The sequence below is a fragment of the Scyliorhinus torazame genome, chromosome 11 (genome assembly GCF_047496885.1).
Source record: "Scyliorhinus torazame isolate Kashiwa2021f chromosome 11, sScyTor2.1, whole genome shotgun sequence".
Classification (NCBI taxonomy): Eukaryota; Metazoa; Chordata; class Chondrichthyes; order Carcharhiniformes; family Scyliorhinidae; genus Scyliorhinus; species Scyliorhinus torazame.
This window is the reverse complement of record NC_092717.1, coordinates 34,968,359-34,994,139: the sequence shown is the minus strand read 5'-3', so window position 1 is coordinate 34,994,139 and position 25,781 is coordinate 34,968,359.

Below are 25,781 nucleotides of genomic sequence, written 5' to 3'. Positions count from 1 at the left end.
CTGGTGTCACTTTCAAAATCTGGCTACAGGATGCCAAAGTACTTCTTGGTGATTTGAAAGCTTGACCTGACACAAGTTGTTTTCAGACAAGTGTGGCTTGGTCGGACTTACTCTGGGAATGGAGCATGACTGTGTGAATGAAGGGGGGCTGCAAAAAGCAGGACAAACTACTGGAAGTGGGATGTGGAAAAGTGAGAGAAGGATTATTAGTAGGAGACAATAATCAGTGAGGGTCCTTGGGGAGCAATTCTTTGTTCTTAATTTCAGTGCCAATCAATCATTTGAGATGCCTTTGCTCCATAAAAAAGAGGTTGTAATGAAATCTTTTGACTGTTGCAACTACAACTGGGCAAAGGCAGCATTGCCTGTCACTGTCATGGTGTTCATGGCTCTTAGCATTTATGCATCTGACTCTTTTGAGCTGCTGCTGTAGATATAAGAAACATCTCACAGCTAAGGGAGTTCATGAGACTCTCCATTAACATAGAGACTGATTCATCTTTTTCCTTTTTTCCTAAGATAAGCAGGCGGAGTGAGCTGAAGCTTGGAAGTCAGTCTTCCCCATGGTTCAGGGTGCCATTTTGACTGCATTCACATTGCCTTGGGCCTGCTTTCTGTGAACCTGCCCATTTTCGTCAACTGAAAAGAATTGCATTCCCTCAATGTGTAGCTGGTGTGTGGCCACAGGCAGTGAGCGGATCAAGCCGGTGGATGCTCATTATCAAGGGAGCATTCACAATTTGTTCATTCTGCAGCAGCCCTCTGTGCCACCTGTGCTGCACTGCCCCAGGGCAAATCAATGGCTGGCTACTGGGTGGGAAGGGTAAATTCATTCATAACATGGCTCGCGATTCTCGTCTGTAACTCACAGAGCACAGATGCAATGAGAGCCCTGCTGCCAATAGGAATATAGTAAACACTCCATCAATATTATAAAGCAGTGCTTCCAGTGTCAGGATCGCTCTGGACTAGCCCTGCAGGGCTCAGCTAAGTAGGTATCAAGATTTGTGGTTATATACTGTACAGTGCACAAACTGGCCATAATGAAGAACCACCCCTTTCCAACAATGATCGGGTGAAAAGTTTCTCTCCATAAAACTGGACCCTGTGCTATCATTTTCTCATGCCCTAACTGTAACGCATTTGTACCCAGTGCCTCACTCCATGCAAATTCTCCCTCTATCCTTGCCTTCAAAATAACACAACCTCAGTATCGGAGCGGGTGGCTGAGTGGGAAATCGAATGAGAGTGTCTCTTCATCTTCACTGTCTTCCTCTTCCTCCATTGACAGGAAGGGCTCCTGTTCTTGGCTATCTGAAATGGAAAAGGGACCCAGAGTCATTGTGGGGAGAAGGTAAGAGGTATGCATGCTTACATTGTCTGAAGCTTGTGAGCCAGAACAGGTTGTGGGGTGAGGGCGACTGAAGGTGAGAAGGAGAATGAGGTATGAGGATACCCTCTTCATCAATCTCTCCAGCCCTGTTTTGTGACCCTCAGTGATGCCTTTCCCATGTTGGCCAGAACTATCTCAATGGGACTAAAGCATGTCAGTATGCTTGCCCTTTTGTGGTTATTTGTGATACTTGTCATTATGCACCACCTCCGCTTACAAGGAAGAGGGAAGTGTGTAATTTAGTGTCCTGGGATATGTTTGGGTGACATGATTGTTATGGTTGGATATCAGTGTGTGCAAGTTGTGGGTGTGAGGTTTGTAACAGTGCAAAGTGTGTGAGATAAATCTTAGGCGTTTTAAGGTCAATGACTTACCAAGGTCATTGGCAAATGGATGATGAGAGTCTGGTAAATGCATCAGTGGATTAAGCTAATTGTGAATTTGGTAGGATATGAGATCTGGATATGAACTCACTGATCTTGAAATCTCAGGGTGGATTCTCCATTGCTTGCCACCAATAGTGAGTTTCCGATCAGGCTGAGAATTGAGCGTTGATTCTGCGGTTCTCCACCGGGTGTGGCAGAAAGCTACAGGCCCTGTACTGGCGGCGCAAAGCAAATAGGTAACTTGCACCCATTTTCATCTGAATAACGGGCTGGAATTCTAGTTTTCCTCCTCACCCTGTGATGCTCCAGCCTTATCAGCTGGGATTCACGCAGCGTAATTTGGTGCAGGTATTTTCAAGTATATCCCCAACATGGTACACCCAGCGATCAGTTAAGGGAGTCAGTGCATAATTGATGTGCCTCCCAAATACCATTGGAAGCTCCCCAATGCAAATGCAAATCCAGCCCCCCTCTGCCCGACCGCTGTCCCAGTACCCTATCCCCCCCCATCAGATCCACCCAACCGACCCTCCCATCAGATGTCCGCTCATCAGACCCCCCTGATATCAGAACTCTCATCAGTCCCTCCCCAACAGATATACCTGCCGGAAAGCTGACATGCAGTCCAGGCAGCAGTAAAAAAAATCACTGCATTTTCACTTACTCTTTTCTAACATCTGCTGTCTCAGACAAAAGTGTTTAAAGCAACAGTCATTATGAGTGTCAGAGGCTTCCTCGAAAGCCAAGTACATTTCAAAGAGCTCGATACCCCTTGACAGCCTTTGAACCAACGGCTCCCTGGCACATAAAAAACAGCCAAGTGCTTTCTGTTGTGAAAAAAAGGAAGTCAAAGCACTTCGCTACTTTTGATTTGGCGATGAGCTGTCAATCATAGCAAGTATTTATAAACATTGGGGTTGGCATCAAAGCAGGGAAATGGAGAGAGATTCAAGTGTGAAGGGAAAAATAGATCAACAATCTACCGAGCTGCTGTCTCTAGCGTGATAAAACTGTCAATGACTGGCTAATACAATATATTGCTGTGTGAAATTTCTCGGAAGATTTGCATTTCAAAGGCTGACAAGGAATTTCAAGCCCTTTGAAATATACTTGGCTTTGAAGGAAGCCTCTGACACTTGTAACTGCTACTGCTTTAAAAACTTGCGTCTGAGGCTACAGATATTAAGAAAAGGTACGTAAAAATACAAAAGGTTTTTCACCATCCTGTCTGGACTGCTCTTCAGCTTTGAGGAATGGGTCTCTGATGGGGATCTCTGATGGGAGTACCTGTTGGGGGTCCTTATTGGTGTCTCTGTTGAGGAAGTCTGTTGGGGGGCTCTGTTGGGGCGCTCTGGATGTGGAGGTTTGACGGTGAGGTCATGGGGGGTCGGGCCACACTTATACATACGTGTTGTGCAGAGGTCACCTGTAATTCCCATGGTGGGGGGGGCGGGGGAGGAGGATTCACCACCTTTTAGCAGAGGAAGGGGGCAGGATTTGCATCGTGGGAGGGGGGGCAGACGCCAAACCTCAGTATCGGTCAGCCTGTTCAATATGGTGGCTCAATGCAGGGATTCTGACGGAATCCCACAAGATCCACTCTCTGCATAAATTTGCATGGAGAAGGAGAGGGAATCACACCTGGGCATTGCAGCTCGCGCCCGGGGAGACCAGGAGCGAGTCTCCACTGGCGGGAGCAGTTAGTAGTATCTAGAATGGTAAATCCATCCCTCTTATCAGATCATTAATCACTCCACCAATACACTTGGAACAACATTCCTCCAGCAATTATTTCCACTGCCTCCTCAGCATCTGTCTGGATGGCCTTCTCTCCACCTCCAGATGCAAGATGTCTCTCTTCATTTTCAGTTCCTCTGTGAAGATCTCCAGGACATTGCCTGTAAATCTTGGTGCTCAAACTCTCACATGTTTAACCATTGTTCAAAGTACCATAGAACAATTTCAGCTAAAAAATATCCCCACACTTTTTGCAGCGCCCCTGGAGAGAAACAGACAGTTCTTAAATATCACAAGCTATGAACGATATTGGACTCCTGCTGATGCATGTAACTAATGAACAGTGCAGGGAGAGCTGCCTGCACACAATAATATTGAAAAGTGCATATAGCACCAATTTAAACTCCTGCGATCCCCACATCTATTTTGAGGGGTTGGACAATTCCCCCCACCCCCACCAATGTCAAATGCTCCTATTCCAAATGCAGAACAATGTTTTTTCCAATGTGGCTAAACAATGTGCCTTAACCCTAAGTTCAGAGGACTGTTACCTGCTACATGAGAGTAATTTGCTCCCTTCTACACCAGCTACCTCAAGACCTATCAGCCAATCAATACACAAGTGGCATTGCGAGAGATGCCCCAACACACAGCCCACCCAGGAACCCTGGAGATGAAATGCAACGGATGTGAGATCAGGTGAGATGGATTCCTCGAGAGTAACACCATAATAATTAAGATAATACCTGATGAAGGATCAATAATAATAGATCTACAGATCCTTTAAAGTGATAGTTTACATTGAAATATGTTAGCCAAGCCATAATGTAATGAAATCCATTACGTTACTGTGAGAGAAATAGGATTTACAAATATATTTCAAAAAATTAATAGAACCCAATAAAACCATGGTGGCACAGTGGTTAGTAATGCTGCCTCACAGCACCAGGGTTCAATTCCGACCTTAGGCCACTCTCTGTATGGAGTTTGTAAATTCTCCCCGTGCCTGCGTGGGTTTCCTCTGGGTGCTCCGGTTTCCTCCCGCAGTCCAAAGGTCTGCAGGTTAGGTGGATTGGCCATGCTAAATTGCCACTTATTGTCCAATGTTTAAGTGGGATTACGAGAATAGGGCGGGTGTGTGGGCCTAGGTAGGGCATTCTTTCAGAGGGTTGGTGCAGGCCCGGTGGGCCGAATGGCCTTAGTCTGCACTGTAGGCATTAATTCTATGATTTCCATCACCAATGCTCATATTGCAACAAATATTACATTTAATGTAAATGGAAAATTTCACCTCGTCAATATAACTATTTGAAAATGGAGTTCATCAAACAGACTTTCACTTACAAGAACTTTCCAAGAAAGATATGCAGGTTAGGTGGATTGGCCATGCTAAAATTGCCCTGTAGTGTCCAAAGATGTGCAGGTTAGGTGGAGTTGTGGGGATAAGGCAGGGAAGTGGGCCTAGCTGGGGTGCTCTTTTGGAGGGTCGGTGCAGACTCGATGGGCTGAATGGCCTCCTTCTGCATTGTAGGGGGTCAATGGTTCTTTCTGAAAACACTATAAAAAGGATAGTTGTACTTTTAAACATTTGTTGTTGTACCCCTATCCCCAGCCAACCGTGGGAAATTAATATCAAGGTACATAAGGGGCTGGTTTAGCACACTGGGCTAATTCGCTGGCTTTTAAAGCAGACGAAGCAGGCCAGCAGCACGGTTCAATTCCCGTACCAGCCTCCCCGAACAGGCGCCGGAATGTGGCGACTAGGGGCTTTTCACAGTAACTTCATTGAAGCCTACTTGTGACAATAAGTGATTTTCATTTTCATTTCATTTTCATAAAATGATAATATATGAATGGGAAGGGCTTCTGCCTCTGATTGGCACTGGGTTGGGGCATGCATGGGGTGATGGAAACCAGGACGGTCTCGGTGGAGAAGGAATTTGAAATTTCTCAATTTAACAATGGTGGTCAGAAATGTCCGCTCATCGGGGTTCACTTTTCCCACTGGCATTGCACCCCCGCCAGCGGGTTTCCCAGCAGCGTGGGGTGGTTTCAATGGGAAAATCCCATTGACAAGAGGCAGGAAGATAGAATCCCATCGCTAGCGAACAGCGGCTTCCGAGAAACACGCGGCCGGGGGATCGGAGATTTCAGCCAGTACGTCATTTACATTTTTCCTCTGTTTCCACATGATGGAAGCTGCCTGAAGCATCAGTTCTCAACATTTTACAATTCACCTAAATAACTTAGATGAAGGGACAGATGGTATTGTTGCTGAATTTGCCGAGGAAATTATGTTGTGAAGAGGACGTAAGGGGGACATAACGTGACATAGATAGGCTAAGAGAGTGGGAAAAGATCTGGCAAATGGAGTACAATGTGGACAAATGTGATTTTATTTTACATTTTGGCAGGAAGAATTAAAAAGAAGATTATGATCTAAATGGTGAGAGATTGCAGAGAGATGGCAAAGGTTTGAAATTCAGAGGATGTCCTAGCACATGAATTACAAAAGGCTGGTATGTCCAGCAAGTAATTCGGGAAGCTAATCGCATGTTATCGTTTATGGTGAGGGAAATTGATGACAAAATTAAGAAGGTTACGCTCGAGTTGTACAGGGATTGTACAGAGGAGACAACATCTGGAGTAATGATCACAGTATTGTCTACTCGTTTCAGGAATATATGTAAATGCATTTGAAGCAGTTCGGAGAAGTTTTACTCGACTAATACCAGGGATGGGCGAGTTGTTTTATGAGGAATGAGGAATTGTAGTCACTGCAGTTTACAAGAGTTAGAAGTGACCTGATTGAAATCTTTAAGAGTTTGAGGAGTCTTGACAGAGTGGATGTGGAGAGGATGTTTCCTCTTGTGAGAGAATCTAGAGCCAGGTGTCACAGCTTTAGATGGCATTGAGGAGGATTTTTTCTCTCTGAGAGTCTTCAGTCTTTGGAATTTTACTCCTCAAAAGGCAATGGAACATGACCTTTTTACGGCAGAACCAGATAGTTTTATGATCAGCAAGGGAGTGACAGGTTATCGGGGATAGGAAGGAATGCAGAATGAAGGTGACAGTCAGGTCAGCCATGATTTTATTGAACGGTGAAGCAGTGGCCTTTTACTGGCTTATATGTCTGCATTTTGCAACCACAAAGCATGGAGGAGGAAAAGAGAGTTTGTGGATAGAGGATAGCATTGGAGGTGGTGGTGGAGCAGTTCGCAAGGACATCACAGACTAGGGGCAACATCAGTGGGGATGGAATGACTGGGAACTGGCTGGAGTGGAAAGAAGACTATGAACTGGGGCCATGCCAAGATGTAATCTGGGTGAAGTTCCAAGAGCTGGAGAAAACATTAGGGGTGGTGGGTGGACGGGAGAAAATGCAGAATAACAATTGAGCCACGGATTGTGGGAAGAGTTTCCCAATAGTAGGTCAGGGAGAGTTTGATTGTAGGGGTCCAATGCAAGGTCCAATAGTCATAGTCTAATAAATGCAAATTACTGCGGATACTGGAATCTGAAACCAAAAAGAAAATGCTGGAAAATCTCAGCAGGTCTGGCAGCATCTGTAGGGAGAGAAAAGAGCTAACATTTCGAGTCCAGATGACCTTTGTCAAAGCTAAAGACAGAGAAAGTGGGAAATATTTATACTGTGGAGTGAGAATGAAAGATGAGTCATAGCCACAGAAACCCAGCGAAACCGGGTGCTAATAGCCACAGAAACAAGGGGAAATGGCAGTCCCCAGAGAGAAAAAATGGTGTAAGAGGGTAAACTGTCGAGAAACTAACATCAGAGGGTAAACTGTGACAGATGTAGATGTGGGGGGAGGAGAAGGGGGAAGCAAAGGGACAAAGGGTAACGAAAGGTGGTTAAGATGGGGGGGGGGGTAAAAAACCGGATAAAATGAAATGGGATGAAAACAAATGGGTCGAGGTGGGGTAGAGCTAATCATCTGAAGTTGTTGAATTCGATGTTGAGACCGGAAGGCTGTAGCGTGCCTAACCGGAAGATGGATATTGTTCCTCCAGTTTGCGTTGAGCTTCACTGAAACATTGTAGCAGGCCAAAGACAGACATGTGGGCATGGGAGCAGGGTCTTGTATTAAAATGGCAAGCAACGGGAAGGTCAGGGTCCTGAATGCGCACAGACCGAAGATGCTCAGCAAAGCGATCACCCAGTCTGCGTTTGGTCTCTCCGATATAGAGGGGACCACATTTGGAGCAACGAATGCAGTAGACCAAATTGGGAAAGGTGCAAGTGAAATGTTGCTTAACCTGGAATGTGTGTTTTGGGCCTGGGATGCTAAGCATGGAAGAGGTAAAGGGGCAGGTGTTACACCTTTTGCGATTGCATGGGAAGGTCCCATGGGTGATGGGAGAGATGTTGGGTATGGTGGAGGAGTGGACTAGATTATCTCGGAGGGAATGGTCTCTGCGGAATGCTGACATAGGGAGTGAAGGGAAGATGTGTTTGGTGGTGGCATCAAGCTGGGGTTGGTGAAAATGGCGGAGGATTATGCTTTGCATACGGAGGCTGGTGGGATGAAATGTGAGAACGAGGGGGACTCTATCCTTGTTCTGGGAGGGAGTGGAGGGGGCGAGGGTAGTGGCGCGGGAGATGGACCGCACACTGTTGAGGGCCCTGTCACCGACTGCAGGTGAGAAATCATGGTTGAGGAAGAAGGAACACATTTTTGAAGCACCATTTTGAAAAGTGGCATCATCGGAACAAATGCGACGGAGGCGAAGGAGCTGAGAGAAAGGGATGGAGTCCTTACGGAGTGTAAGGTGCGAAGAGCTGTAGTCCAGATAGCTGTGGGATTCTGTAGGGAGAGAAAAGAGCTAATGTTTCGAGTCCAGATGACCCTTTGTCAAAGTTCTGGAGAGAGGGAAAAGAGCTAACCTTTCAAGTCCAGATGACCCTTTGTCAAAGATATAGTCTAATGGTGGGTGGAGTCAGAGGGGATCAGAGGTGTAGCGCACAAAGACTCCATGAGACGAATATAGTGAAGTCGATGAGGCTTTATTAAGCGTGTCTGTTCCCCAGCAGCTCGATAGTAAACTGGCCTGCGGGGGAAGACACCGGCTTCTTATACTTCGCCTTCAGGGCGGAGCTTGAGGTCAACGGCCAACCAGGACCCGGGATCTGTCAGCCAATGACATTAGGGCTTCCAGTCCCACATGACCCCCAATACATACTACCACAAGAGGGTAGCGGTAACAGAAGCAGGTTACCTTGGAAGGCTGGGAAGGGAAACACATTTGCGCCTCTGGTGCCCTAACAATGCAGTTTGGACATTTAACTTCCTCTGGTGCCCTAACAATGTAGGATGGGCATTTAACTTCCTCTGGTGCCCTAACAATGCAGTATGGGCATTTAACTTCCGGCCTTTCGAGACTTCTTTTAGCTACCACTGAGAAATCCAACCTGCTGGTGATAAAAAAAGTCAAACTGGGCAAAATGTGAGGGATATTGCAGCCTCATTAAATAATTAAATGAGGGACCCATCTCTGGGATAGGTTGGTTGCACGTTCCCACTATTCCAAACTGTAAAGTGGAAGTATGTGGGTTGGGGTAAGCTTTCAGATTTCTCAATTGGAAGCTCCCATACCTGCCTCTGTCCCTCATGGGGACAGAGGGGGGAAATAAAATTACCCCCAATGTATCTCTCCCTACGTTATGAGTTGCGAAATTGAAAGGAGACATATGAGCATCATCTGAAATTATTTGTGTTGCAAAATATTGGATCATTTGGAAATGAATCCAAGTCAGCAATTGAATTTAATTTCATTTCCACATTTAATTGCTGGTTCATGTTTCAATGCATCGTACATAAATCAGCATTCATTACAGGGCTATATGAGTGAAAACGCAGCGATAAACAAAGCCAACCCATACACGCATTGCTTAGTTGCAGCTGTTTTTATTTTTTAAACTTTGTGATAACAGGGTGTCTGATTCCTGGGACTGTATGTCCCAGAGATGAGATTATGTCAGAATTGGAGGGTGATCACAGGGAAATGCAGGCTGCCTGCACATAATAGGGCCAGAAATAAGACTGTGCTAATTGTTCCACTTGCTTCCATTGGCATCACCACGCTGAAGGAGACAGAGAGGCAGTTGGGGCTGAAGGAGGTGGCAAGCAGTGGCTGTCGGCAGACGTTAATTTTCAGGTGGAACTAGGAATTCCACTGTTCCTCCTGGCCTCAGAGTAAGAAGAGAAGAAAGTCAAGCTTACCATTTTGAGGGCAGCCTTGTTGGGACTGCTGGTTTGGCTTCCGAGTTACCTGAAGACAGTGCTTAATTTGCAGACCAACTTGATAAAGTGGTTTTAAGACCATTGTAAGACCCCAAATTATATTTGTTATCAACTGGGTGGAACTTGCATTACACATGCTCCTTCTCATCCCTCGCCCCTTCTCGACAAAAGGCCTTGTTGGGCTAACTCCATAGAATCCCTGCAGGGCAGAAGGAGGCCATTCGGCCCATCAAGTCTGCCCCAATCCATGCCCCATCCTATCTCTGCGACCCTTTTGCATCCTGAGACACTAAGGGGCAATTCAGCATGGCCAATCCACCTATTCCGTACATCTTTGGACTGTGAGAGGAAACCAGAGCACCCTTCGCATCCCTAGACGCTAAGGGGCAATTCAGCATGGCCAATCCACCTATCCCATACATCTTTGGACTGTGAGAGGAAACCAGAGCACCTGGAGGAAATCCACGCAGACACAGGGAGAATGTATAAACTCTACACAGACAGTGACCCAAGGCCAGAATTAAACCTGGGTCCCTGGCACTGTGAGGCAGCAGTGCTAACCACTGTGCTACCGGATTGGGTTACCCAGTGGGCATCCCCAGATGACAAGTTTCAAGAAGAGGAAGCTCAAAACCCAATCTTGTATAGGCCTTGGGCACAGATTAGTAAAGTGCTGTCCATTTGGCACTGCTCAGATATCTCCTCCATGCAGTGCTCCAGACTATGGTGTTCCTCTCCCCCACCACCACCCGCAATCAATGTTGCAAGCTTCTATCTTGTTACACAATGCTTGATTCCCATGTAATCCGAAGAGCCACTCTCAGGTGGAGACCAGCATCAGATCGCATGGCAATATTTCATAGAAGATCCCGGGGTTACTTGCCCAGAAAGAGGGATATGGCTGATCAACACACAGCTCCAGGAGGGACGGCGATAAATTTCTTGGGCTTTGGGACCAGTTCTGCAGGAGATGCAACAGAGGGAACATGAGGAAGTACTTTTCTATACAACAAGTAGCTAAGATTTGGAATGAGCTGCCCGAAAGGATGGTGGGCACCGATTGAAAAAAGCAGCATTCAAAAGGGAATTGATTAAATTCTTGAAGGAGAACAAAATTGAGGGGATATGGGGGAAAAGAGAGTGGGACTAATGGAATGCTTTTCAAAAGAGCATGTGCTGATTGATGGGCTGTATTGTTTTGTTGATTCTGTTAATATTGATCGCTTAACAAATATCTAAAAAGTTATCTTCTCATTGTCTGGGATTATTGCTGTGGGCAACTTGGCCGACGTATTTTCCACACGAACACTTCAAAGTGACAACACATAGAATCATTGAATTTACAGTGCAGAAGGGGAAGGGGGCCATTTGGCCCATCGAGTCGGCACCGGCCCTTACAAAGAGCACCCTACTGAAGCCCACGTATCTGCGCTATCCCCGTAACCCAGTAACCCCCACTTAACATTTTTTGGACACTGAGGGCAATTTAGCAGGGCCAATTCACCTCATCCGCACATCTTTGGACTGTGGGAGGAAACCAACGCAGACATGTGGAGATCGTGCAGACTCCGCACAGGCAGTGACCCAGCCAGGAATCGAACCTGGGACCCTGGAGCTGTGAAGCTACGGAGCTAACCACTTATGCTACCGTGTTGCCCTGTACCGTACTTCAAAGCTGCCTTATTGATTGTAAAACACTGAGTGCCCTGAGGCCTCGAAAGGTGCTACAAAAATGCAAGCGTTCCTTGTTTCCCTCCCCATCCATCTCCACAATCAGTGCCACAATAATTAGTGCGCTGTAACACTTCACACACACACACACAAAAAAATCACAATTAATGTTTCAGGAGATGCCAAATATCAAGGATGAATCCAAAGGCTTCAACATAATCAAGGGATGGACGGCGGACAGATAATTTGATTCATCTCTCACAGCTAGTAAGCCGAGAGATTATGCTGCAGTCCTGCAACTCCTTAAACGGCCATTATTGTGTTGGTCTTTTATTAACTAGCCCTCGGAAAGTTAATTCCTCATAAGAACATTCCAGAAACAGAGCTGGGAATAGGAGTGAAAAAGGAGAAGTAAACCTTGTCTGAAATTAAAATAAATAGGTTACACACACCTCTGTCTGCATGGATCTTTATCAAATAGCAGAGAGGTATAGAGAATCCATTCAGCTAAGGCACGTTAGCTATGAAACTCAGAAACGTGCTGATGCTTTGAAGGATGCGAGCTCGACAAACAATATTTTTTTGAAGGCTGAAGGCAGACAACTTGATTTCCCCCAATGAAACTAGTCCCAACCTTGTTCAGTATGATACAATAAGCCTGATATTAATGCTCACCTGACATGAAAACATTTTTTTTCACAGTCCCAAAGCAGCAAAGCCACCAAATGGAAAACCGCCGCTGGTTAACCAGCCTGCAATTGGTCAGTTCGTAGCTAACATTTCATTATGGGGTTTTCCCACCACCAGATGGACAGCAAATCTTATTTAATATTATTTGCTCAGTAAACGTGAGGGTTGTTCATTAAAATATTGCATTAGCTTTAAAGTGAATGGGGTTTTTAGCATTGTCCGTGAGTACATGTGGTTAATGCTTCCGGGAAAGTGCACGTTTACAGCAGTCATTTCTCTTTCTCAAGCACGAGAGAGCAACTGAAACCATGCGCAGTCAACAACTAAAGCTTGCAACCTTGCAGACAACAACTTGCACTTATGTATAGTCCCGCAAAGACAGTTAAACTTTACAATCTGCTTGTTGGGAATGTGATCAGCAAATCTGGCTAGTCCCAGCACCTGGGATATAGAATCATAGAATTTATAGTGCAGAAGGAGGCCCCATCGAGTCTGCAACAGCCCTTACAAAGAGCACCCCATTGAAGCCCACGTATTTACCCTATCCCCGTAACCCAGTAACCCCCACTTAACATTTTTTGGACACTAAGAGCAATATAGCATGGCCAATCCACCTAACCCGCATGTCTTTGGACTGTGGGAGGAAACAAGAGCCCTCGGAGGGAACCCACGCAGGCACTGGGAGAACGTGGGTTCTCCCACGGTAGCCTTGTGGATAGCACAATTGCTTCACAGCTCCAGGGTCCCAGGTTCGATTCCAGCTTGGGTCACTGTCTGTGCGGAGTCTGCACATCCTCCCCGTGTGTGCGTGGGTTTCCTCCGGGTGCTCCGGTTTCCTCCCACAGTCCAAAGATGTGCAGGTTAGGTGGATTGGCCATGATAAATTGCCCTTAGTGTCCAAAATTGCCCTTAGTGTTGGTTGGGGTTACTGGGTTATGGGGATAGGGTGGCGGTGTTGGCCTTGGGTAGGGTGCTCTTTCCAAGAGCTGGTGCAGACTCGATGGGCCGAATAGCCTCCTTCTGCACTGTAAATTCTATGATTCTATGATTCTATAACGTGCAGACTCCGCAAGACAGTGACCCAGCCGGGAATCGAACCTGGGACCCTGGAGCTGTAAAGCAACTGTGCTAGCCACTATGCTACCGTGCTGCCCAGATATATTATGCCACAATACCTTTCATACCCTTTAATCAGGACTTCTTCAGCTCTCTCTTGAATCTGCTCTTACAATCAGCCCACACTGCCTCTCTTGATTTTTACCACATGCTGTATTAAGTAACTAAATCGCATTCACAACAAAATGTATCCCTCCACTTGGGTTTTAATGTTGTAATATTAACAGTACTTCAATTCAACACAATAAATGAAGAATGTATCACTTTATTATGTTTGTAAAAACAAGGTAAAGGCAATTGATCACCAATTTAGTTTGCCAACCATTACCTAGCTGTACCTGTCGATGGTAACTAAGACCAACACAATTTGTATGCCTTACAGCAATCCCCTGATGGTTGACTGGGCAAATTAATTGTATGATGCACTATGCTGTCGAGGAAGGCCCCAGCTTTCACATTTACTCACATTTTAAGCTAGCTGATCTCAATGGTGGTGCTCCAATGGACCTTGGATGTGGGGAACTAAAAATGAGGGCATGGCCTCTTCTGCTTCCTGCCCAATAACATTTGCTTGTAGCGTACAGTAGGGAAGAATATATGAGCACAAAATCACAAGATGGTTGTGAAGACATGTAACCTCCTATTTCTTATCAAAGGCTAACACTCATTGGAAGCAAAAACAGGAAAGAGGAAGGCAGGTTACTATCTGAACAGTTGTAAATTGGGAGGGGAAGTGTGTGCAGTGGCACCTGGGTTTCCTTGTGCACCAGTCGCTGAAGGTAAGTAGACAGGTGCAGCGGGTGGGAAAGAAAGCTAATGGTATGTTGGCCTTTTTTGCGAGAGGTTTCAAGTACAGGAGCAGGGTGTGTTGTTCCAATTATACAGGGCCTTGGTGAGGTCACACCTGGAAAATTGTGTGCAGTTGTCGTCTCCTTTTCGGAGGAAGGATGTTCTTACTCTCGAGAGAGTGCACCGAAGGTTTACCAGACTGATTCCAGGGATAGCGGGACTGTCATATGAGGAGAGATTGAATAGGTTAGGATTGTTCTCACTGGTGTTCAGAAGAATGAGAGGGGATCTCATAGATGTCATAATATACATCCATGTATATAATGGAGTGCAGACAGGCAGTGATTGACACACAGGATGACCAGTAAGCACACAGAACAGAGCAGCCAACCACCAGACAGGACACGACCACTATAAAGCCAGACGGCACCAGATTTCCCGATCTCTCGGAACCTAACCTCTGGGACAGTCAGAGTTAGTGAGCTGGCCAGTGCAAACACCATGTAGTAGCTAGTAAGTCTGGTTAGGCGAGTATCAGGTCTCCAGTCAAGTCAGCATAGTGTCAACCCACAGTTGAACATGTATCATCGTTTAGATGTTAAATAAAATCGTGTTGCATCTTCTCAAGTATTGGAGGTCTGTCTCTCGCTACACTGCATCAAGTGCAGTCCACATCGACCCAACCTACCCAACACATCATGGTACCAGTGAGTGATGCTGAAAATTGACGGACCTACCTTGAGTGAATCGGGCAGCACGGTAGCATAGTGGTTAGCACAATTGCTTTACAGCTCCAGGGTCCCAGGTTCAATTCCCGGCTGGGTCACTGTCTGTGTGGAGTCTGCACGTTCTCCCTCTGTGTGCGTGGGTTTCCTCTGGGTGCTCCGGTTTCCTCCCACAGTCCAAAGATGTGCAGGTTAGATGGATTGGCCATGCTAAATTGCCCTTAGTGTTGGTTGAATGGGGTTACTGGGTTATGGGAACAGGGTAGTGTGGGCTTGGGTAAGGTGCTCTTTCCAAGAGCCGGTGCAGACTCGATGGGCCGAATGGCCTCCTTCTGCACTGTAAATTCTATGAATCAGCGTTGACCAGCAAACAGCCATCCGGTGACATGGAAAACGTCCGCCCTCCTCCGCAGCTCCGCATTGCCGGCAACCTCGGTGCAAATTGGAAGATCTTCAAACAAAAGTTCCAACTCTATCTAGAAGCCACCGACCTCGAGGCCGTATCGGGCGCCAGGAAGATCGCACTATTCCTCTCCACAGCCAGGGACCATGCCATCTACATCTACAACTCCCTTACATTCGCTGAAGGCGAAGACAAGACGAAATTTAAAACAGTCCTACTGAAGTTGGATAGCCACTGCGACATTCAGGTGAATGAGAGCTTTGAACGGTACGTTTTCCAGCAGAGGCTTCAGGGTAAGGATGAACCTTTTCAATCCTTTCTGACCCATCTCCGCATCCTCGCGCAGTCATGTAACTATGACTCGACCACTGATTCCATGATCCAGGATCAGGTCATTTTCGGGGTCGACTCCTTTGCCAGCAGCTCCTGAAAGTCAAGCAGCTCACCCTCACCATTGCCATCGAAACGTGCGTTCTCCACGAACATGCTAACAATCGGTACTCCCACATCAGGGCGGCAGAAATGGCAAAGCTAACCTTCCACGAGGCGGAACGGGTGCAGGCCATCGCACAAATGCAGGGCCTAAGTATCGACGAGTGTGGCCATTCCGCGCGCTTTTCCCGGGCCCCTGCGCATGCGCGCCACGACCGAGGGGACGGCGAGACCGATGGCCAGGCTGCACAGGTGCGTACATCTTTCGACCTCACTGCGCATGCGCGATGGTGCACGGAACGCGCTGACATTGGCGTCATGATGTGCGGAATTGTGGCTCCGCCCATTTAAAGCGGCAACGTCTGGCAAAATCACGACGGTGTCTACAGTGTGACAAGCTTGGCCACTACGCAGCCCTTTTCAAATCTGTTCCACTGCCCAGCATCCAGCGATCCGAGCCGCGGCGCATAAGCATCCGTTCAATACAGCAGGCCATGCCAGACTCCGACCCCGACAGCCCAACAGATCCTGATGCTGCATGCCTCAAATCTCCATACCGGATGGGCTTCATTACGAAACATGTGCTGCCTTTCTTCAAGACAGCGACGAACCTCCCGATCCTCAGCGTGGCTTCCGACGACGAGTGGTGTGCTGTCCTCACAGTCAACAAGGCTCGCATCCGGTTCAAACTGGACACCGGCGCATCGGCGAACCTCATCTCCAAGTCCGAACTCGACACCATCCACGTCAGACCAAGCATTCTTCCACCGGCCTGCCAGCTCCTTGACTACAATGGCAGTGCCATAGCTGCCAGTGGCTCATGCGAACTCGGAGTTTCCAATAAGTCATTTAAAGCGACACTGCGATTTGAGATCGTGGGACCTGACAGAGCATCCCTGCTCGGTGCTCGGGTCTGCAAACTCCTGAACTTGGTTTCGCGAGTCCACACCTCACAGGTGACGGCCTCACTGATGAGAACTTCCAAGCTGAAATTGATGACATCATCACGCAGTACCACAGCGTGTTCAACGGAATGGGCACACTCCCATAACGATACAAAATCCAGCTCAAACCAAACGCCACCCCTGTGATCCAGCACCCCTCAAGGACCGCCTCAAGCAGCAGTTACAGGACCTCCAGGACCAGGGCATCATATCAAGGGTCACAGTACCCACGGACAGGGTCAGCTCCATGGTCTGCATCAAGAAGCCGTCAGGGGAGCTTCGAATCTGCATCGACCCCAAGGATTTAAACCACAACATCATGAGGGAACATCACGCGATCCCAAAACGAGAAGAGTTGACCAGCGAGATGGCTCATGCCAAACTCTTTACGAAGCTGGACGCCTGCAAGGGGTTCTGGCAAATACAGCTGGATGCATCCAGTCACAAGCTGTGCACCTTCAATACCCCGTTCGGTCGCTACTGCTACAACTGAATGCCTTTTGGCATCATCTCTGCCTCAGAGGTATTTCACCGCATCATGGAACAGATGATGGAGGTTTCGAGGGGGTGCGTGTGTATGTTGACGATGTCATAATCTGGTCTACAACGCCTCAAGAACACATCGATCGCCTCAAGCAGGTATTCCACAGAATCCATGAGCATGGCCTCCGACTTAACAGAGCCAAGTGCTCGTTCGGTCAATCAGAAATCAAATTCCTTGCTTGACCACATCTCGCAGCAGGGCGTGCGACCAGATGCTGACAAGGCCTCGGCGATCAACGCCATGAAGTCCCCAGAGGACAAAAAGGCGGTCCTCCGCTTTCTAGGGATGGTCAATTTCCTCGGGAAGTTCATTTCCAACATGTCGGCACACACCACAGCCCTCCGCCATCTCGTCAAAAAGTCGATGGAATTCCAGTGGCTGCCCGCTCATGAGAACGAATGGCGTGAGCTGAGGGCAAAACTCACCACAGCCCCGGTTCTGGCGTTCTTCGACCCTACCAAAGAGACCAAAATATCCACTGGTGCGAGCCAGGACGGTATTGGGGCGGTGCTCCTCCAACAGGATGACTCCTCCTCATGGGCCCCAGTTGCGTATGCCTCCAGAGCCATGACTGCCACTGAGCAACAGTACGCTCAGATTGAGAAGTAATGCCTGGGCCTCCTAAAGGGAATCGACAAATTTCACGACTATGTGTATGGCCTCCCAAAATTCACGGTTGAGACAGACCACAGGCCATTAGTCCACATAATCCAGAAGGATTTGAATGACATGACGCCTCGGTTACAACGAATCCTTCTCAAGCTACGCCGCTATGACTTTGAACTTGTCTACACGCCAGGCAAAGAACTCGTTGTTACAGATGCCCTTTCCAGGTCTATCACCACACCGTGTGGACAAACTGACTTTGTCTGCCAAATCGATGCGCAGGTGCAATTGTGTGCCTCCAACCTTCTGGCCACTGATGAGAGTGTCATCCAAATTCATGAGGAAACGACCAAGGATCCTCTGCTACAGCGTGTGATGCAGCACCTCACGAATGGCTGGCAGAAGGGACAGTGTCCCCAGTATTACAACGTCAAGGATGACCTGACGGTGGTGGACAGCATCCTCATGAAGCTCGATAGGATTGTAATTCCGCAGAGCATGCGAGCTATGGTGCTCGGCCAACTCCATGAGGGTCACCTGGGGGTCGAGAAATGTCGACGCAGAGCTCGAGAGGCAGTCTATTGGCCGGGCATCAGCCAGGACGTTGCCAACACGGTCCTCAACTGCCCCACATGTCAGCTCAACCCAAAGAAACTCTGCACAACATGAGATAGTGACCTCCCCATGGTCCAAAGTCGTGTCGACCTTTTCCACGCCAAGGGGCATGACTATGTCCTCCTGGTCGACTACTTCCCCAATTACCCGGAAGTTGTGAAACTGTCCGACCTCACGTCGAAGGCGGTGATTAAAGCATGCAAAGAAACGTTTGCCAGGCATTGGATACTGCTCACGGTGAGGAGTGACAACGGTCCCTGTTTTTACAGCCAGGAATGGTCTGATTTTGCCCGCCTATACAACTTTCGTCACGTAACCTCCAGCTCCCACTACCCGCAGTCAAACGGGAAGGCCGAAAAAGGGGTCCACATCGCCAAGAGATTACTATGCAAGGCTGCAGACTCAGGCTCCGACTTCAACCTGGCGCTGCTGGCATACAGAGCATCCCCGCTGTCCACTGGATTGTCTCCCGCGCAGATGCTCATGAACCGCACTCTGCGAACCACGGTTCCAGCCATCCATGTTCCAGACCTTGACCACCTCACGGTCATACAAAAGATGCAGCAGTCTTGGGCCCAACAGAAATCAGCATACGATGCTCATGCTACGGATCTCTCCGAGCTGGTCCCAACTGATCGTGTTCATGTGCAGTTGCCTGACGGCGGCTGGTCCGTCACAGCTGTGGTGGTCAAGCAAGTGGCCCCGAGATCGTTCCTCGTCTGCATGGCTGATGGCTCCTTCCTACGACGCAACAGACGGGCGCTGCGCAGAGTTACACTCCCACCACCCAACCATGATGTCCCGCCTCACACAATGCTTCCTCCGGACGTGCCCTACCACGAGGCCACCGATCTACCAGCAATCCTGCCGCCCTCTGCAACAACCGCATTGGCGGCAGTCCCTGATCCACCCTTTAGGCGGTCAACCAGAATTCATCGCCCGCCGCAGAGACTAACCTTATAGACTGAACTTTTGCACAACTGTATTATCTTATCGTTTTGACCTCTGTAAATATCGTTTTTTACCGTTTCATCTGCCCTATATCTGCATTAGTGACACCTTCCTGTGGACACAAGGTCATTTTAGCACATTCTGTATATAGTCACGCACATATACACATCCACACGCACATGCACCTTAATATTTATTATCTCAACACACACACAATCCAAAACAAAAATAAAAGGGGGGGGGAGATGTCATAATATACATCTATGTATATAATGGAGTGCAGACAGGCAGTAATTGACGCACACGATGATCAGTAAGCACGCAGAACAGAGCAGCCAATCACCAGACAGGACACGACTACTATAAAGCCAGAGGGCACCAGTTTTCCCACTCTCTCGGGACCCAGCCTCTGAGACAGTCAGAGTTAGTGGGCTGGCCAGTGCAAACACCATGTGGTAGCTAGTAAGTCTGGTTAGGCGAGTATCAGGTCTCCAGTCAAGTCAGCATAGTGTCAACCCACAGTTGAACATGTATCATCGTTTAGATGTTAAATAAAATCGTGTTGCATCTTCTCAAGTATTGGAGGTCTGTCTCTCGCTACACTGCATCAAGTGCAGTCCACATTGACCCAGCCTACCCACCACATCAATAGAGACTTATAAAATTCTAACAGGACTAGACAGGGTAGATGCAGGGAAGATGTTCCAGATGGTGGGTGTGTCCAGAACCAGGAGGTCACAGTCTGAGGATTCAGGGTAAACCATTTCAGACAGAGATGAGGAGAGATTTCTTCACCCAAAGTGTGGTGAGCCTGTGGAATTCATTCCCACAAGAAGTAGTTGATGTTAAAACATTGAGGCGGTTAGATATAGCACTTGGGACAAATGGGATCAAAGGTTATGGAGAGAAAGCAGGATTAGGCTATTGAGTTGGATGATCAGCCATGACCGTGATGAATGGTGGAGCAGGCTTGAAGGGCCAAAAGGCCTCCTCCTGCTCCTATCTTCTATGTATCTATATATCTATGGGTACTCTAGGGCAAGTACCACAATAACAGCATGTTGTATTTAGATAGCATCTTTAAATGGCAAAGCATCCCAAGGAATGTAGTGAAGTGGAATCATTTACATCCATGTGGCGAAGCAGGTGGGACCCAAGTTTAAAGTATCACAGCAGCTCCGATCTGTATCACTCCCTCAGTCTCCAGAATGGGATTTGAATCCGTAATCAAAGGCAGGAGTATTACGCGCTCAGTCATGTATAAGAACTGAAGGATGTTGTTTTGAACCCTCACCAAATGATGGTCATATCGGAACCCAGCTGTGCTTTTGAGAATGAAATGGGAAGAAAAAAAGGATGCATATTTCTGAAGTGGCTGTTTAATCAGTAAACACCAGCAGCACCCAGTAAATATGTTCATGATGTAGTCCAATGTATGCTTCATTGGCATGAGCGTTTAAGCTCAACAAGAGAAAAGTAATTGTGCAGTAATGGGTTTTTCACCAACACTACAGGTAATAAATGTTCATGAAGAGAAATGTAAACCCATGAATGGTCTTTCTATTTAATACACTTGTTTATTCCAAGTCAATATAATAAATAAAAGCGGGTGTACAAAGTATAAATTTGATATTTAACTAAGATTATTTTAAGGAACTGCTCAATGCCTGAATGAAGGATTATTTTGAACATTTCCAGCTCACAAATGTGAAAATTAGCTCTTATTTGTCAGAGTTAAGCACATCTTAAGCAATGTTGGAAGACATCTGGTGGTAAGTATCAAACATTGCAGAAACTGGTTTACAATTTCATTGGAACAATTTTAGGCACACAGTTGGCAGTGGATCCTTCAGGAGGTCTCTGAAGCTCTGTGTACAGTAGTAGCTGGCTGCAAGGAACATCAGTGTCTTTCTGACCCAGCTGTTTGGTTTCGAAAGAAAGTCCTGCGTCTAGACCAGGAGGCCAGAGGCTCAAGTACCAGGCATGGATTTTGTAAAACATTCAACAGACTAATAATGACAACTGTGGTGCGACGGCTTGGGTCGCGGAATGTTGATAAAGATTTCTAGCGTGCAGAGCTTTCGAATTAAGGTGAGTGGACTGAGGAGAAGGAGGTGCTGTGGGGAGGTGTGATGCAGAGCAGGAGACATTGGCAATGTAAGTTGTATCCCAGCCAAGTTTAATTTATCATGTTGGTTGATGGCTTTCCAGCTTTGTATTGAAGGTGTGGCTGCCTCCATGTCCTTTCTCAGAGACCTTCCTGCAGACTTAAATTGGGACTGTAATCCTACCAGAGGATTAAAGAGGATGTCCATTTGTATTCTGAATTGTTCCACAACAGTCTCCACAAATCTTGACTCAGGTTATTCTCCAGCTATGTCGTTGCAATGAAATGGTTTGGTTTCTCTCTAATGCTAAAAGGTTAACGGCGCCCTCAAGTTGTTCAAAGCATTCTAATCCTGTTCCAAGTAGGCAGCCAAAAAGAAAATGTCAGCTAACATGCCTCTTCATCCCAGTTATCTTCTATTTTTTTTTAACCTGTTCATTTGAGAAAACAGCATGGATGCCTCCCTGAAGCTGGTAAGTGTGATGAAGCCAGGGGAGTCCAACAGGCTTCTTAAAAGTCCTTTATTTCAGCAACAGCATCATACATTCATAGGGCCCGGTTGCCTTTCATCGGGTCCTCATTCCTTTTTAGCTGGCTCTACAACTGCCGGCCTTTTATGCTAGTACTGGGTTAACTCAGTCCAATTGAGCACAGGGAACAATCATCCCCAGTGGGATGAGTCCTGTGCAGGTTACTACAGTTTATTACATCCCTCCCCCGCAAAGTCCGAAAACCCCTCGCAAGAACGGCCAAGTTGCCAACAACTGAACCCAGTGACGGCAAACACCACGGCATTGGACCCATCAACCCTAGGCTCAATCGGCATGGCCTGCCTTCCAGCCACAGGGTGGGGGAACCTCGGGACAACATCCACCTCAACATCCAGTAACTCCCAAACACCCCTTAATTTAAAAAAAAACAAATCAGGCGCTCTAAATTCTACCCAAAAATAAAGCACCTAGCAAAATGCCCAGGGAGCTATCGGCCTGACATTCTTACAGTATCTCTACACAGGCAAATAAACACACAGCGCAAATTTAAAAAAACAGCAGAGCTCCGTGCAAGCTGCCACAGGACCAGAAGTCACATATGGAATGTCCAGTCAACACCAGAGACTCTAGGCATAAACCCTGCAGTCGTACAATAACTGTCAGCTTGCAGGCAAAACATCACTGTTGCAAATCCCAGAGTCCAAGCAGCTGCAGAACAGTCTTCCAAACACAATGCTGCACTCACGACCAAAATGGCGTTCCAAAACGGCAGTGGCAGCTCGAGAACAGACTCCCCGGTAGACCACTCTGCCAGTATTAGGAAACAGCAGCAGACGGAGATGGACGAAATGCTACGCAATAGTCCACTCTTTAAAAAAAAAAATTCCTGGGAGGTAGCTCAGCCGAACAAGCAGCACGCCGACAGCTCCAATTCATCATCGTCGCCAATGTGATAAAGCCAGGGGAGTCCAACGAGCTTCTTAAAAGTCCATTATTTCAGCAACAGCACATACATTCACAGGACCCGGTTACCTTTCACCAGGTCCTCATTCCTTTTTAGCTGGCTCTACAGCTGCCTGCCTTTTATGCTAGTGCTGGGTTAACTCAGTCCAATTGAGTATGGGGAATAATTATCCCCAGCTGGATGAGTCCTGTGCAGGTTACTACAGGTTATTACAGTGTGGTAAACCATTGTATTCTATTGTACTGTTGTACTATTACATGCCTGGGCTTGTCCCTGCTGGGTCCGAACCACTGTAGTATATAATCTGTGTATTGTGGTAAACTGCCACTGTATTATAGGTAATGTGGTAAACTACTGCCTGGTGGCTCCACCTCCTCCAGGCTCGGTATAAAGGTGGCTAGGCTCCGCAGCTGCCCTAGTTCGGGATCTGAGGCCAGGAGGCTTTCTGTTTAGTTTATTAAAGCCTCAGTTACGTTCACCACTCGTTGTGTGTTCATTGATGGCATATCATACAGCAAAGTACAGCTTTAAATGTGCTGACTTAATTAAATTGGTGGCCTGATCAAAGACTCCGTCATAACCTGGGATTAAATAGGTCATGGGGCACTAATGAAACCTTAAGCAGATCATGGGACTCCTCTGAGACGGTGGTATTATAGGGAATAAACACTCGCCCACTGAGGGGGGCAGGGCACCCTCACCCACTGAGGGGCGGGGCACCCTCTTCTCCATCCTGTATAAAACCGGAGGGCCATAAACTGTGAGCTGGCTCCTGTAGTAGAATAATTGCTCTGTTTGCTTGTTCCGTTGCATTAAACATTTTTCCTTTTGATTCAACCTGCTCGGTTCGGTGTGGACTCCTTTCTGGACCTTATAATAGACTCTGCCGTGGAAGATAGCAAAAAGTAAAGCCAGGAGAGGCCTGTGGTAGTCACCACTGTTGTATTATATTGTTTCTACTGCACTGCATACGAGGGTATTACGGTAAGGCCCCTGTACTACAGGTAGGGGGGTAGATCCCTGCCTGCTGGCTCCGCCCAGGAGGCGGAGTATAAATGTGTGTGCTCTCCGAGCTGCAACCATTTCGGCAGCAGCTGTAGGAGGCCACACAGCTCTGTGTAATAATGCCTCGATTACTCTCTACTCTCGTCTCGTCGTAATTGATAGTGCATCAATTTATTACACAGAGATTTTACAAACTTGGATCTCCGCATCAAGCCGGATCGCCTGCAGCTGCATCCTCAAGCAGACAACGCCAAAAAGGACGACAACATTGGCGAGCTTGCTTTGAAGCATACATCGGATCTGCGACAGACCCAATCCCAGAAGCACAGAAGCTCCAGATTCTGTACACGCGGCTGAGCTCCGATGTCTTTCCCCTCATCCAGGACGTGCCTACCTACGCAGAGGCCATGTTCTACTGAAGGAGAACTACACTTAGCAGACCAACAAGATCTACGCCAGGCACTTCCTGTCCACATGGCACCAACTTCCCGGTGAGTCTGTGGAAGATTTCTGGCGTGCTCTGCTCGCCCTGGTGAGAGACTGTGATTGCCAGGCCGTTTCGGCCACTGAACACTCTAACCTGCTAATGAGAAACGTGTTCATTACGGGCATAGGGTCAGCCTACATTCGCCAGCGCCTCTTAGAAGGGTCTATGCTTGACCTCGCGATGACCAAGAAACTAGCGCTCTCGCTCACAGTCGCCTCACGCAATGTACAGGCGTATGCCCCCTCCTGGGCATCGTGGACCCCGCCAGCAGCCACGTCAACATGGACCCCATCAGCGACCGCCCCCAGCCAACACCACGCCTGCGCCGCGCGGCAGCCAACCAACCCCGGGGGACCCAAGTGCTACTTCTGCGGACAGACAAAACACCCCCGGCAGCGTTGCAAGGCCTGCGGCAAGAAAGGACATTTCGCTCCAATGTGCCAGGCCCACTCAATCGCCGCTATTGTCCCTGCACCCCCCCGCATGCGGCCAGTGGGTGCTGCCATCTTCCTCGCCTCAGACCATGTGCGGCCCGTGGGCACCACCATCTTGCTCCCCTCACAACACGTGCGGCCCGAGGGCGCCGCCATCTTGCCTGCTTCAGGACACGTGCGGCCCGTGGGCACCGCCATCTTCCCCGCCTCAAGACCCCTGCCAGTCGGGCACCTCATCGGGCCTCTCATCGCCTGCAACCGCCGCCGACCAGCCACGTCTCGCCTCTGTCACGATCGACCAGTCCCAACAGCACAACCTCGTGACCGCGTCGACAAAGGGGAAGGTCGACGGACATGAGATATCCTGCCTTCTGGACTCCGGGAGCACTGAGAGCTTCATCCACCTCGATGCGGTAAGCCGCTGCAGTGCACCCCATTAATCTCCTTGGCCTCCGGATCCCCCTCCGTGGTGATCCGGGGGTATTGCATCGCCACCCTCACCATCCAGGGTGTAGAGTTCAGCGGCTTCCAGCTCTATGTCCTCCCCAACATCTGCGCTGCCTTGCAATTCGGCCTGGACTTCCAGTGCAACCTCCAGAGCCTAACTCTGAAATTCGGCGGGCCCCTACCACCCCTTACTGTATGCGGCCTCACGACCCTTAAGGTCGACCCACCTTCTCTGTTTGCAAACCTCACCCCGGATTGCAAACCCGTCGCCACCAGGAGCAGACGGTACAGCGCCCAGGACAGGACCTTCATCAGGTCTGAGGTCCAGCGGCTGCTGCGGGAAGGTATCATCGAGGCCAGCAACAGCCCCTGGAGAGCCCAAGTGATAGTGGTGAAAATGGGGGAGAAAAACAGGATGGTCATTGACTACAGTCAGACCATCAATCGGTACTCGCAGCTCGATGCGTACCCCCTCCCACACATATCTGATATGGTCAATCAGATTGCACAGTACCGGGCCTTCTCGACAGTGGACCTGAAATCTGCCTAACACCAGCTCCCCATTCGCAAGGTGGACCACCAGT